Source organism: Microcaecilia unicolor, chromosome 7 (genome assembly GCF_901765095.1).
Source record: "Microcaecilia unicolor chromosome 7, aMicUni1.1, whole genome shotgun sequence".
NCBI classification, from domain to species: domain Eukaryota; kingdom Metazoa; phylum Chordata; class Amphibia; order Gymnophiona; family Siphonopidae; genus Microcaecilia; species Microcaecilia unicolor.
In genome coordinates, this window is record NC_044037.1 from 232,106,357 (window position 1) to 232,121,453 (window position 15,097).

The 15,097-nt window shown below is 42.0% G+C and overlaps 1 protein-coding gene across 2 annotated transcripts in view; it reads right to left on the reverse strand.

The window, feature by feature from the left end:
* Positions 1-15,097, reverse strand: part of NOSTRIN (nitric oxide synthase trafficking) — an 83,482-nt gene that overhangs the window by 36,082 nt on the left and 32,303 nt on the right. The window lies entirely within an intron of this gene.

The window sequence follows — 15,097 nt, forward strand, 5'->3', positions numbered from 1 at the left end:
TTTGCCAAAACCAAATCACTATTTTTGAAACCCAGTTTTTAAGATGATTTTCTAAGCAGTTTGTATGCAGTGTGTACAAATCACAAAGGGGCGTGTTGGGGTGTGTTGGGGGTGGGATTTGGGAGTTCTCAAAATAGGGATGTTTTTCTGCCATAATGGAACAAAAACGCAAACGTCTGCGGCTAAAAGATGGGTTGGTCTAGACCTGTTTCAATCACAACTAAGTAACAAAAAGGTGCCCTAGATGACCAAATGACTACTGAAGGGATTAAGGCATGACCCCCCTTATTCTCCTAGTGGTCACTGACTCAGTCCCACCCCAACGGTGTGAAAGAAACAGTACATAACAGCCTCTATGACAGCTTCAGATGTTATAGCCAGGCCGATTAGAGTATAGTAGCGTGCCAAAGGCAGGGCAGTGGGGGCAGTCTATCCCAGGTGCAGATAGCAAGGGGGTGAATGTAGCAGGCACGTGGCTGTCGACTCTGCCATTCCCCTGCCCTCGCTAATGCTACTTTCTTTTATCTGGGCAGGGGACCAGCAGAGCTAATAGCTGCGCGCTTGCTCCAAATACCCCCTCGCTGGGAGGAAAGGTCTGGTGATGCACTTCGGGGAGTTGTGATTCGCTTTGGGGGAAGTGACATGCCAGGGAGTGTATGGGATGTGCTTTTTGGGGGGTGATGCGCCTAAAGGGTGCAGTGGTGCCTCACTCTAGGTGGAGAGCAGGCTAAGAACGCCACTGTTAGAGCAACAAGCAGGTGCCTGGAGTAGCCTAGAGAAGAAGACCCACGCCCATAGTCCACTCTAACTGTTACACTTGCAGTTGAATGTCAGCCCCACCAAAAGCCTACTGTACCCACATATAGGTGACACCTGCAGACATAAGGGTTATTGTAGTTGAATACAGTTGGGTACAGTAGGTTTTTGCTGGGTTTTGGGGGGTAATAATGAGATGTGTGCTTGGGACCTTTTATATGAAGTCCACTGCAGTGAATGCTGCGGTGCCCCACTGCTCTGTTGGGATGTCTATGTGGCCAGTCTACTAAGAATTCTGGCCCCCTATACATCCCCATGGCTTTTTTTTGTGTGGATTTCCCCTGAATGTTTTTTTTTCCAAAATGATCTAAAAAGACAGACGCACTGAGCACAAAAACTTTTAGCAAATGACCATTTTTGAAACATACTGTAAAGTTGGATGTTTCTCTGGTTTGAAAATGGTCATGTTCAATATTGGATTTTTTTACATTTTCTGCAAAACATCCAAAATTGGATTTAGACATCATATTGAAAATGCCCCTCATTGTAGCCTATGTAACTTTGTAAGACTATAGGCCTGATATTCACTGGCAGCAAGCAGTGTACCTGTTGTCTGTCGCCGCTGTTAAAACCACACTATCTCCTTTACTTCCTGCTCAGAGCTATCTTAACTTTCAGCCCGGTGTGTCCAATAAAGCTTTTAGAACTTGGGTGGAGAAAGACCCTTCTTACTTGTTCCAAGTACTTACAGAGCAAGGCAAACTGAAAAGTTTTCATTCTTGATATTTTCATATTGATAAGAGAGAATATTTTGCATATGTGCAGTTAAAACACTGCATCCCTTTTCTAGATTTGGGGAAATTGAGGAGATTCATGAAATATTACAGACAGTTTGTGCTGTATCTCTTATCCCAATGAAAAGTCCCCATGCATTATCACTACAAAGATTTACAAATTAAAATGCCATCTCTAGATTAGGAAAAGTGGGCATGGGGTGAGAAGCTTCATTAGGAAGTTCAAGAAAGTCACATAAAATTGTGTCTCTTTAACACATGGTGTGTCACATAGAACATATTATACTGGGACTTCTTTTTGATCAGTTTGTCTCACCAGGATTTCTCCCCAGTGAAACTGGAATGTTTTGCAAACATGCAACCCTCCATGCCTGAAAGTGTGTATTGCTAATCTGGATGAATCCTGATTCCCCCCTTTGACTCAGTGGAGATCTCAGTTGATATTTCTGATGGCCATGGAGAAGGTGGGAGTGGGAGATTTGGACTCAAACAAGGGATGCATGTTCTTGTATATTTGGGAACATTTTTTCAAAATTTCTTTACACATGTGGCATGCAGTAGAATTGAGATTGATACACATTTAAAAGACACTTTTGGTGAACTCAGATAAGGTCCCAAGGGAGGGGAGAGGGGAAAAAAAAAAAAAGAAAATCTTCATATTGTGTAATTAAACTAAGGGATGAATAGCTGGGAAAATGCTGTAAACATCAATTATGGTTTTGCTTATATGTTATGTACTACTGTAATTGCAGTTTTCTTTAGCTTTAGTTCATGAAATGTTATTGTTAAGGTATATTGCAAAATGTCTGGCATTTTTGTTGAGATCTTTAATAAACACATTTAAATGTATTTCCTTAGTCTACAAATATTTAAGGCACTACCACAAGCAATATGTCCTGCTAGCCTAATAGCCTTCTTCCTTATCCCAGTGCCATGTAGAGGTTTAATGATCTGGGGAATTTGCCCGCAATACAATTTATATCGCAATTAAATGTGCTTGTGAGTACAACCAACTTTTACCTACTTGCCTCTTTATTTCCTTTTGCAAAAGGAAATGAAAGCTAATTTTAATGTGTTCTTCCTACATGCATAGTTTCCTTCTGGCTACATTTGACCATTGAGTGGGTAATTTGGTGGAAGTATGCATGGCTTTTCACTTTGCAGACTTTGCTAGGTTTTGAAAGTAAAACTATGTACTTTCACTTTTGATATAATCCTTGGATAAAATACCTGCACACATTTTGCCTGTTAATTTGCATGAATAATTTTTCTTGCTAATGTATATGGATATATTTTCTGACTAAAAATAGATACATATCTTTTAAAACTCAACACCCCCCACACCCAGGAATGTCTCTCCTTTGTCCAACTATGACTCACAAACCAGAAACCAGCCCATCAAGTGCTTTTTTCTGGCCTTTGAAAGCTTGACAATTCCTGTGATGCTTGACAATTCCTGCTTTCCCGCCACCACTCAGCTCTTTGTAAGCTTGAGCCACGTGATAAGTCTTGAAACCATGAGACCAACCTGAACTTTTGCCACATGTAGCTCAAGCTTGCAGAGAGCCATGTCACAGTGGAGAAGCAAATCTGTTTCTTCTGCAGCTCAAGACAGGGGAGCATAAAGCAGTGGCGTTCCTAGGGGGGGGGGCGGTGGGGGCGGTCTGCCCCGGGTGCACGCCGCTGGGGGGGGTGCCGCGCGCGCCTGTCTGTCATTCGTTCCATGCTCCCTCTGCCCCGGAACATTCCTGTTCCGGGGCAGAGGGAGCATGGAACGAACGACGGACAGGCGCGCGCGGCACCCCCCAGCGGCATGCACCCGGGCGGTGGGTGCTTTCGCGGGGGGTGTCCTTTAGCCAGGGGGGGGGTCGTGCTGCACCCGGGGGGCGGGACGCATCGGCGATCCGCCCCGGGTGTCAGCCCCCCTAGGAATGCCACTGGCATAAAGAGACTGTGTGAAGACTGGGGGGGGGGGGGGAGAGGTGGTACATGAGAGAAAGAGAGAGAGATTAGAGAGACTGAGTGAAGGCTGAGGGGGAGTGGTACATGAGAGAGGAAGAAAGAAAATGGGTGAAGACTGGGGGGGGTACATGAAAGAACGACTGAGTGAAGGCTGGCGAGGGGAAAATGTACCATTGTACTTTGCCACTATTTGCAGAAACATGTGGCAAAACATAATAGTGCATGTTTTCGCCCTCTGAATGTTACAAAATATAAAATGTGGTCCCTGATAGAAAAAGGTTGGACAAGCCTGGGGCAGATGATATATGTGAAATGGCCTGGAATTGACAAAAGGTAAAACCACTTTAGACTTCTCCTTACCAGAATGCAGGACCTGTTGCAAGTGGTAATGGTATTGAGCATTACTGGTCACAATGGGATCAAGTTTGGCATAATCGGTGAAAGAAAAAAGCTGCTGTAGGATTTTATTTGTAAAGATGGAGAAATATACCTAAAAGAAGCAGTTACCAGGTTTGCATGAGGCATGGATGTTATTTAAAACTACCATTGTGGAAGCCCAGATAAAATATATGCCACACTTTACAAAAGGTTGAAAGACAATCAAACTACTGCCAGCGTGATTTAATAGTGATATGAAAAAGGCAGTGAAAGTAAAAGGACATCATTCAGAAAATGGAAAGCAGACCCCTATAGAGGAAAACAGAAATGAATACAAACAATGGCAAGTTAGATGTAAAAAGAGTAATAAGGCAGTGCAAGAGAGACTTTGAAAATAAGCTTGTCATTGAGACAAAAACTAATGCCAAACACTTTTTCAAGTACATTCAAAACAAAAAGCCTGTCAATAACATTCATATTAATGCACGTACCTGCTCCTGGTAAACACGTAAGTACTTTGCGCCTCCTATTTAGGAGGTAGTAAGTGATCTTGAAATTAACCTTGCATTAGTACGTGCATGGTAAGCGCAGTACCTTAACTACCAAACACCTCCCACACCCACTTTCTACCCTTGCAACACCCCCTGACACAAAAAGCACATAGTAACGGCTAAACTATTGTAAAGCTCCTCAATGTGACTCTGTTCTAGCAGTTACCCCATGATAAACTATGTGTTAACCCTGAAATTTTATAAATGGCATTTAAAATTGTGTGTACAAATTTGGGCATGCATCCAATTTGCACATGCAATTTAACTGAATAATGAACCAATTATCACCGATAACTGGGTGCTAATAATCAATTATTGGCACTAATTGGCCTTAATTTATATTTATGCACATTTTTAGTCATGTTGATCCACACATAAATTATACGTGTGGCTCCAAAATGGGGGCATGACCATGAGAGGGTCATTGGCAGATTAGGGGGTGTTTTAGGATTTATGCGAACTGTTATAGAATTTAGACCTAATTTAGATGCGAGGATTTATACCAGGGTTTACATGGTGTAAATCCTAGAGTCTAAAGTTAGGCACTGATCCAGGAACTTAGCCTATTCTATAAACAGTGCCTAACTTTCAGTGCTGTTTATAGTACAGCACTTAGCGCATTGTTTTTTCAGCGCCAATGTAATAGCACTATTTATAAAATTTGATCCTAAGTGCTTAATGCAATTTAGTGAAAGGGCCCCCAAAAAACTGACCATATAGAAATTGCATACTGGGACTCTGTCAGTACGGATTTGATGGGATTTCTTTGAAGATCTAGCATGTGAATAAATATGGGCAAATGTACAGAAATGAGTCTTCAAATGATTAATAAAGTTGTTTTACTAACGAACATCCTCCAGTTTCTGGTATCCTTGGTCGCTCTCCCACTTTTTTACACTAAATATAGGCAAAGTCATATTTGGATTTTCAGAAAGCATTCATAAGTCCTTCATAAGATACTTCTTGGAAAACTAAAAGTCATCAGACAGAAGGACATGCCTACTGTGGAATGGAAACAAGCAAGAAGACAAGAAACATAATAGGACTAAATATTCAGTTTTTGAAATAGAAAAGGGGTTCTATGCTGTTTAATATATTCTTAAAGAACTAGAGAAAGGAAAGATGAGTAAGATAATCAAATTTGCAGATGACACAAAATCATTCAAAGTCATTAAAATGATTGAGACTTGTAAGGAATTTCAGAAAGATCTTGTGAGACCAGGAGACTGGGTATCCACACATGGCAGTTGACATTTAAGGCGCACAAGTGCAAAGGCATACACACAGGGATACAAGTACATAGTGCTGAATATGGAGTTAGGAGTTGCAAGCCAAGGTAAAGATCTTGCAGCCTTAATTCTCCTAACTGTCAGATCATAGGTCCCTTTTCTAAGGTTCACCTTCTTTCCTGACTGTTTCTCCCAGATGATACTTACTGTTCTTGCATCTTCCTGTGCCTGTAAGGGGTCCTTTTACTAAAGCATGTTAAATTTTCCAGTTACCATGCCTCAACGCAATAAATTAATGTGGGGTAAATGCAAATTTAACACAGCAACTGTTGGGAGAGTGTACAGGTCCTGCATTAAAATGTCCATTAACGAGCAGTACCCTAGTCACAATTACAGCAGAAGTGCTTAGAGCCTTCTATTTGAACCCTCCAAAGGGGACCCTTAACTGCAATATACTATCTATGCCATTTTCTCCCATGCCCTGCCTAGTTATTCCCCTAGAATACAAAATGCTCTTAAGTGAATTAGCCACAAAGAAAATCTAGTGTAGCTACTTCATTTTTTAAATGGAGACTATAATAAAATGAGGAAAATGGTTAAAAAGAAGCTAAAAGGATCGGATGCAAAGGTTAGGGCACTAAATCAGGCATGGACATTGTTTAAAAATACCATCTTGGAACCCAGGTTGGATGTATTCCCCGTATTTACAAAGGTGGAAAGAGAAAACAACAGCCAGCATGGTTAAAAGGTAAAGAGAAAGAGGCTATTACAGCCAAAAGAATGTCCTTCAAAGAATAGAAAAAAGGCCCAAATGAAGAAAATAAGAAGCAGCATAAGCAGTGGCAAGTCAGATGCGAAGCACTGACAAAGAAGGCTAAAAGAGAATATGAAGAGAAACTTGCCACAGAAGCTAAAACTCACAGTAATAACTTTTTCAGGTACATCAGAAGCAGAAAGACTGCGAGGGAATCCATGGGACTGTTAGATCATGAAGGAGCAAAGGGGCATTCAGGGAGTACAAGGCCATAGCGGAGAAACTGAATGAATTTGCTTCGATCTTTAAGAAAGAAGATGTAAGATATCTCCACCTGTACTGGAAATGGTTTCAGGGGGGATGTAATGGAGGAACCGAAAGAAATTTTGGTGAACCCAGAAGACGTACTAAGCCAAATTGACCAATTAAAGAATAGTAAATCACCTGGACTGGATGGCATACATCCAAGGGTACTGAAAGACCTCAAGCATGAAATTGCTGATCTGCTGTTAGCAATATGTAACCTATCATTAAAATGATCTGATTCCAGGGTTGGTGATCTGGGAAATTACAGACTGGTAAGACTGACTTCGGTGCTGGGTAAAATAGTGAAAACTATTATAAAGAATAAAATTATGGAACACATAAATAAACATGGTTTAATGGGATAGAGTCAGTATGGGTTCAGCCAAGGGAAGTCTTGCCTCACCAATTTGCTTCATTTCTTTGAAGGCATGAATAAACGTGTGGATAAAGGTGAACCAGTTGATGTAGTGTATCTAGATTTTCAGAATGCTTTTGACAAAGTTCCTCATGAGAAACTCCTGAGAAAATTAATGTTATGATTCTGCCGGTTTGGCTGAGGGGGAGGGGGGGACGTCTCTTCTGATTGGCTGCCAGGGGTTGTGCTGACGTCAGGGGATAGTACTTTAGCCTGCAGCTGAAGAGTTTCTCTGCTTTTGCGTTACTTACTTGGTGGTAACAGGAAAGCCTGATAGTTTTCTCTCAGAACGTGCTCTAGGTTCTGACAGGGATCTGTGTTGAATTAGAGTATTCTTTTCCTTCCCTCTGGGTTAGCTGCTGCTGTGTGTGTGTGTGTGTGTGTGTGTGCGTAGCTCTGTAATCAGGGTCAGCTGCTCGTTTGTTTAGTGGGGGCTGGGCATTGCTCAGCCTCCGGGGGCTCTGGGCTGAGTGAGAGCATTCTCTTTTGTTTGTTTGTTATAAGGATTTCTCTTCCCAGTGTCCCAGCCTGCTGGCTCAATGAGTTTAACCCTTTGCGTACTGTGTGTATTGTATTCCTGCCTCTGCCAGTGTGTTTGTTGGATGGGCCCCGCTCCCTCTCGGGAGGGGAAGCGTTCTCTCTGATTGTTTGTTGATTTATGGCACTCTCGGCTGGCTCTACAAGCTTAACCCTTTGTGTTCTGTGTGCCTCTGTCTACAGTGGGTTTGAGGCAAAGGCTTTCTGCCTTCCTTTTGTGTCTGGTTCCTCTGGCTTCTGCCTGGGGCTCCTACCCTGGTGGGGGGGGGAATTGCTGTGTTAGTTCCCCTGTCCTACGCTAGTCCCCTGGGTGGGAGTGGCCCGCTCTGGTCCTTTGTTTCCCCCTCTGCCCTATTGCTGGTGTTCAGCACGTGTCTGGCATCTTGGGGCCCTCTGGGTTCTTTCACCCCTCCCTGTGTGTGATTGGGTTCCAGTTCAGCCGTGAGGCTCGCATGAGTGGCTCTGTGTGCATGGGTTCTGGTTCAGCCACGAGGCCCGCCTGTATGCCTATTTCCCTTCTTCCTGAGGGACTGTGGGGAGGGGTAGCTTAGGGGGTATTGTGTAGCTGGGGTGTGCGGTGGTGGGTCAGTCTCCCCTTGGCCTGGGTCGGCGCCCTGATGGCCTCGGCCAGGGCCCAAGGGCTCACGACCAACCCAACGGATTACAATTAAAAAGTCATGAGATAGGAGGCAATGTCCTTCTGTGGATTAGAAATTGGTTATTGGACAGAAAACAGAGGGTAAGGTTAAATGACCATTTTTCTCAATGAAGGAGGGTGAATAGTGGAGTGCCATAGGAATCTGTACAGGGACCAGTGCTATTTAACATATTTATAAATGATCTGGAAATTGTAATGACATCTGAAGTGATTAAAATTGCTGATGACACAAAACTATTATAAGTTGTCAAAACATATGTGGATAATGAAAATTTTCAGGAAGACCTTAGGAAACTGGAAGACTGGGCATCCAAATGGCAGACATAGGAGCCGACTCTGTGGGTGCTTGAGCACCCCCAATATTGAGAAAATTGTGTGTATGTGTCCAGGGAGGGGTTATTTCCAATGGGCTTAGCACCCCCAATAATTTTGAAAAGTTGGCTCCTATGATGGCAGATGATATTTAATGTGGGCAAATGCAAAATGATGCACATTGGGAAGAATAATCCAAATCATAGTTACCTCATGCTGCAGTCCACATTAGGAGTCAGCACTCAAGAAAAAAATCTAGGTGTCATTGTAGACAATACGCAGAAATTGGCCAAAATAGCAAACAGGATGCAAGGAATTATTAGGAAAGAGATGCAAAATAAGACCAAGAATATTATAATGCCTCTGTATTGCTCCATTAAATATTGCATATTGCATCAGTTCTGGTCGCCGTATCTCAAAAAATATAGCGGAATTAGAAAAGGTTCAAAGAAGAGTGACAGAAACGGTAAAGGGGATGGAACGCCTCCCATAATAAGAAAGACTAAAGAGTTTAGGTCTCTTCAGCTTGGAAAAGAGACCGCTGAGGGGGTATATGATTGAGGTCTACAAAATTCTGAGTGGAGTAGAACAGGTAAAAGTGAATCAATTTTTCATTCTTTCACAAAGCACAAAGACCACGGGACACTCAACAAAATGACATAGAAATACTTTCAAAACAGCTAGGAGGAAATATTTTTTCATTCAAAGAGTAGTTAATCTCTGGAACTCATTGCTGGAGGAAGTTGTAACAGCGGTTAGCATATTTGGGTTTAAATAAAGGTTTGGACAACATCCTGGTGGAAATGTTCATAGTCTGTTATTGAGATGGACATGGGGGAGCCACTCCTTGCCTCAGGATTGGTAGCATGGAATGTTGCTACTAATTGGGTTTCTGCCAGGTACTTGTGACCCAGATTGGTCACTAATGGAAGCAGATATTGGGCTAGATGGGCCAATGGTCTGACCCACTATGGCTATTCTTATGTTCTTAACCGGCTGTCCGCGAATATTCAGTGCACTGCCAGCTAAGTTTGGCGGCCAAATTGGGCTGCTGAAATAACAGGCCTATCTTTGGATGGTTTCAACTTAGCTGGCCAGCGCTGAATATCAACTTGGCTGGTTAAGTTTAATCAGGCCAAAAATAAACCAGATATTCGATGTCACCAGAAAGGACCCCACATGGAGCAAACCGCCTAATCTTTAATTTGTACTATCCGCTTTTTGTATTTGATCACACCGGACTCAGAAACAACCTCTCTGGAACTATGTAAGCCACACTGAGCCTACAAAAAGGTGGGAAAATGTGTGATACAAATGTAACAAATAAATAAATATCCAGGCTCAACGCTGACAGCTGGAGGAAGCTTGGCTAACTCGCATGGTCTGACTATTGGTCCCATTGTGTTTTACCCTTAATCTTCCTCTTTTTTTGCTATTGTTGTCATTTTTTTTTAAATTTTTTTACATGTATACATCATTCTTGTGTTTAGTATCTCTCTCCTTTTATGAACTGCACCTGTTCCCATCTCCTAGGAAAAGGCAGAATATCAAAAGGCATATAAACAAATACAGACATGCAGAAGAACTCTTAATTCAACATGACTACTTAGTTTGTGGCCTGTACATCAGAGAATAAAATGTTTGAATGAATGCAAGTATGAAATTGATACCACATGCCTCAGTAGAGAAGGTGTTTAACATTTTAATTGCATTTCTGAAAAGTCATTAGTGGTCATTAAAATATGTTCGCCTACTAAGAGGAAACACAGGATAACTTTATAGCTATTTAATTGTGCAGAGGGGAATTTCATAATATATTTAATGGGCTGCTAAATTTAATCACCTTTTCTTTTTGGTATTAATATAATAGGAAGAATAACATTTTGATGCACAGATATAAAGTAGAATTTTTCTCTTCATAGTCTGTTAGACTGCTAAATGCACCAAAGCTTATGAACAAAAAGAACTCTTGGTAGATGTGTTTTTACCAAGAAACATGCTACTGCTTCACCAACTAGATGATATTCTACTTTTGATGCTTGTTAGTAATGAGTTGAATGTTATTACATCTAAGGTTGCCTCTTGCATTTGTAAGATTAAATATCACAGTTCTATCCATGGTTTCAAATTGAATGCCAACAAGACTAAACTGCTCTAGCTAGATCCAAATGTTAATTCTATTCCAGATTCATTTGTTGTCTCAAAGGATCTATAAGTACATAAGTATTGCCATACTGGGACAGACCGAAGGCCCATCAAGCACAGCATCCTGTTTCCAACAGTGGCCAATCCAGGTGACAAGTGCCTAGCAAAATCCCAAAAAAGTACAATACATTTTATGTTGCTTGTCCTAGAAATATGAGGTGAATTTTCCCCAAAGCCATTTTAATAATGGTCTATGGACTTTTCCTTCAAAAAGGGAAAGGGGACTTGATATACCACCTTTCTGAGGTTTTTGCAACTACATTGAAAGCAGTTTACATATATTTAGGTACTTATTTTGTACCAGGGGCAATGGAGAGTTAAGTGACTTGCCCAGAGTCACAATGAGCTGCAGTGGGAATTGAACTTAGTTCCCCAGGATCAAAGTCCACTGCACTAACCACTAGGCTACGCCTCCATTCCATTTAAACCTTTTTTTTAAACCCCACTAAGCTAACTGCTTTTACTACATTCTCTGGCAACAAATTCCAGAGTTTAATTACATGTTGAGTGAAAAATTGTACTGGGACTTAAAAGATCTGATGGTGCTACAGCAGTTCTTATGTCCCCTCATTGGCTGCTATTTCAGGCTCACTGTTTGTTTAAATTGGAAATGTTTGATGATTTTGCTCCAGTTTATATTATTTTTGTTTCATTCCCCTCTGTTTGCAGTATTATTAGAATGAGAGCTACATTTCATTTATTTTTACCATCTTTTTCAGGAGTTAAGTTTAAAAGATTTTGAGGATTCTTTTAGTTATCAAAGCTCGTCATTTTTTGTTATCTCTTCCATTTGTTTTGTGTTCATCCATTTCTTATTTTTCTTTCCATTAGAATCTGAAGATGTGTCTTTTTAAAACATTTCTAGGTTAATTTTTAATTTGTAGTCATTCATGTTTTCATTTTGAAGCACTATTGTGGGAGTTGGCGGGATACAAAATCCATATTACATTTTATCGACAATTCTTTTTGACATATTTGATTATTGATCAGTCAGATGGGACTCATTTTGGTGTCCTTATTCTAAGCTACGGTAAGCACTAATGCATGCTCACCACACGAAGTAAAACATAGAGGGGCCCTTTTACTAAGCTGCGGTAAAATTGGCCTGCGGTCATTTGGACGTGTGAAATTGGCATGTGCTGGGCCATTTTTTACCATGGCTGGGAATAAAGGCTTTTTTTTTTAAATTGAGGCTGTAAATGGCCATGCGCTAAAATGAAAAGTAGCACATGGCATTTGTGAAGAGCCCAGGGAAAGGGGTAGGAGGATCTGTAGGGAAAAGCTGAGAGCGAGTCTGGGGGCAGACGATAGGCAAGTTCTGTGGTAATTGGTTAGCACAGCTACATTGGCGCATGTGGCGCGTGAGAAGCATGTGGTTAGTGCATAAGCCCTTATCACCTACAAAATAGGTGGCGGTAGGGGCTCATGCGCTAATGGCCACGTGCAAATGGGAAAATTAGCATGTGGCCATAAACAGAGAAAATAGAAACTGCTGCCATTTTACCCCTGTGGTTTAGTGCTCAGGAATGACCTGCATAAGGATTCATTAAGGCTGTTTGGTAAAACGGCCGCTTTGTATGTTTACAATTACTACTGTGCCGTTTTTAGAATATTCCAATTCAAGTTTTTACGTTTGGGGAGCGTGCCAGGTGCCCTTGACCTGGATTGGCCACTGTCGGTGACAGGATGCTGGGCTAGATGGACCTTTGGTCTTTCCCAGTATGGCACTACTTATGTACTTATGTACTTATGTAAGTCCTTCAGCAGGTTCAAAGGTATAAGAACCAGCCCCCCCCCCCCCCCCCAAAAAAAAAATACAGTTACATTTAGCAATAGCTATGGATTTGCTGTGCTTTGCTACCAAATCCACTGTGTCTGTATACATAACTCTATTTGCAAAGTTCCAAATTGTGGGCACTGAATTAGTTGAATCTTGACAGATTTTATTAAATGCTTAAAACACCATTTCAGCCATGCTGACCTCAAAGTCAACTGAGTCGAAATATGTGAAATGTGTAGCATAAACAGAACTCTTAGGAACTTTTGCAAAACCAACAACTGTCTTTAAAACACAGTTTTTCCTGTACTAAGAATTCACCAATCTGAGGGGTCCTTTTACTAAGGTGCACTGAAAAATGGTCTGCGCTAGTGTAGGTGTGTGTTTTGGATGCGCGCATATCCATTTTTCAATGTACCTGTAAAAAATGCCTTTTGGGTTTTTTTTGGGGGGGGGGGACCAAAAATGGAGATGCGGCAAAATGAAAATTGGCATGCGTACATTTTGGGTCTGAGACCTTACCGCCACCTATTGACTTAGCAGTAAAGTCTAACGTGTTAACCGGGTGGTAATGGTTAACGTATGTACAATGCCAATTACCGCCTGGTTAGCACCGCATGCTAGAAAATAAAATATATTTTCCAGAAATGAAATTACTGCCCAGGCCATGCGGTATCTGGGCGGTAGTTCAAAATTGACATGCATAGGATGCACATAGGCGCCTATCAGGCTTATTTTCGAAAGTGATCACCGGCGATCTTCCAACATAAATTGGGAGATGGCTGGCAATCTCTCAAAAGTGGCGAAATCGGTATAATCGAAAGTGGCTTTTTTGACACCATCGCCGCTTTCTCATCGTCGCGCCGGTGAAAGTTCAAGGGGGCGTGTCAGCGGTGTAGTGAAGGCGGGACATGGGCAGGCATGGGCGTGGCTACCAGATGGCCAGCTTTCGCGGATAATGGGAAAAAAAGCGGAGTTAAGCAGTATTTCGCCAGGTTTACTTGGTCCTGTTATTTTCACGGCCAAGCCTCAAAAAGGTGCCCCAACTTACCAGATGACCACTGGAGGGAATGGGGGATGACCACCCCGTAGTCCCCCAGTGGTCACCAACCCCCTCCCATGCTAAAAAAGTAAAAATAAAAACCTTTATTTACCAGCCTGTATGCCAGCCTCAAATGTCATACCTAGCTCCCTGACAGCAGTATGCAAGTCCCTGGAGCAGTTTTTAATGGGTGCAGTGCACTTCAGCCCCCCCCCCCCACCTGTTAAACTTGTGGTGCTAAGTGTTGAGCCCTCCAAACCCCCCCAAAACCCACTGTACCCACATGTAGGTGCTCCCCTTCACCCATAAGGGCTATGGTAATGGTGTAGAGTTGTGGGGAGTGGGTTTAGGGGGATTTGGGGGGCTCAGCACCCAAGGTAAGGGAGCTATGCACCTGGGAGCTATTTGTGTATTTTTTAAACTTTTTTAGAAGTGTCCCCTAGGGTGCCCAGTTGGTGTCTTGGCATGTCAGGGGGACCAGTGCACTACAAATGCTGACTCCTCCCATGACCAAATGCCTTAGATTTCGCCGGGTTTGAGATGGCCGGCATTTTTTCCATTATCGCTGAAAAACAAAACCAGCGATCTGAAACCCGGCGAACTCTGGCATTTGGCCGGGCTAAACCATATTATTGAAAAAAAAGATGCCGGCCATCTTTTTCAATAGTACGGTTCCGACCAGCTGTTGTGCCGCCGCCAAAATAGATCGCCGGAGATCTATTTCACCGCCAACGTTCGATTATGCCCCTCCACGTGGCTTAGTAAAAGGTCCCCTATAATCTTAGTTTTAGGTAACTTTTGGTGAATGTATCAATGCATAACCTTGGAAATGTGGGTTCCTTAATATGCATTAATCACCAAATTAGAATAATGTGGTTTAAAAGATGCTTTGTGCATTCATTTATTTTGTAGTGTGTCCCTGTGATATTTCATTATACTCTATGTTACGGCTTTAAAATTAATTTGCAGATGACAATACAGGTCACCCATGTAGAAGGATATCATCAAATTAATTTAAAATTATTAGTAAAGTCGTTAGGAACTAGTAATATTGTTGATTTATATTTTTTTCCTTCAGACTCCCAACTCGATTGGAAACAGACGCTCCTAGGTCTACAATACAATGAACCCTTCATCTCTCCATTTTTTACAGACACTTCCCCTTCTATGTCGCCTAACCATACAGGAAAAATGGCCTAATGCAGGACACACTAAAGTATTCTACATTAGTTTTGCCATCTATGTGAGCAAAGGGGACATGACAGGGACTGAGAATGGGTGTGGATATATTAATTAGCTAGTGTGCTGACAATACCATGGCCCTAACTGGTTAGAACAGCTATAACATGGGAGCCCTTAGCGCCTCCTAAATAGGAGACAGTAAGTGTTCCTGCGTTAATTTTTTTAAATGGCTGCTCACG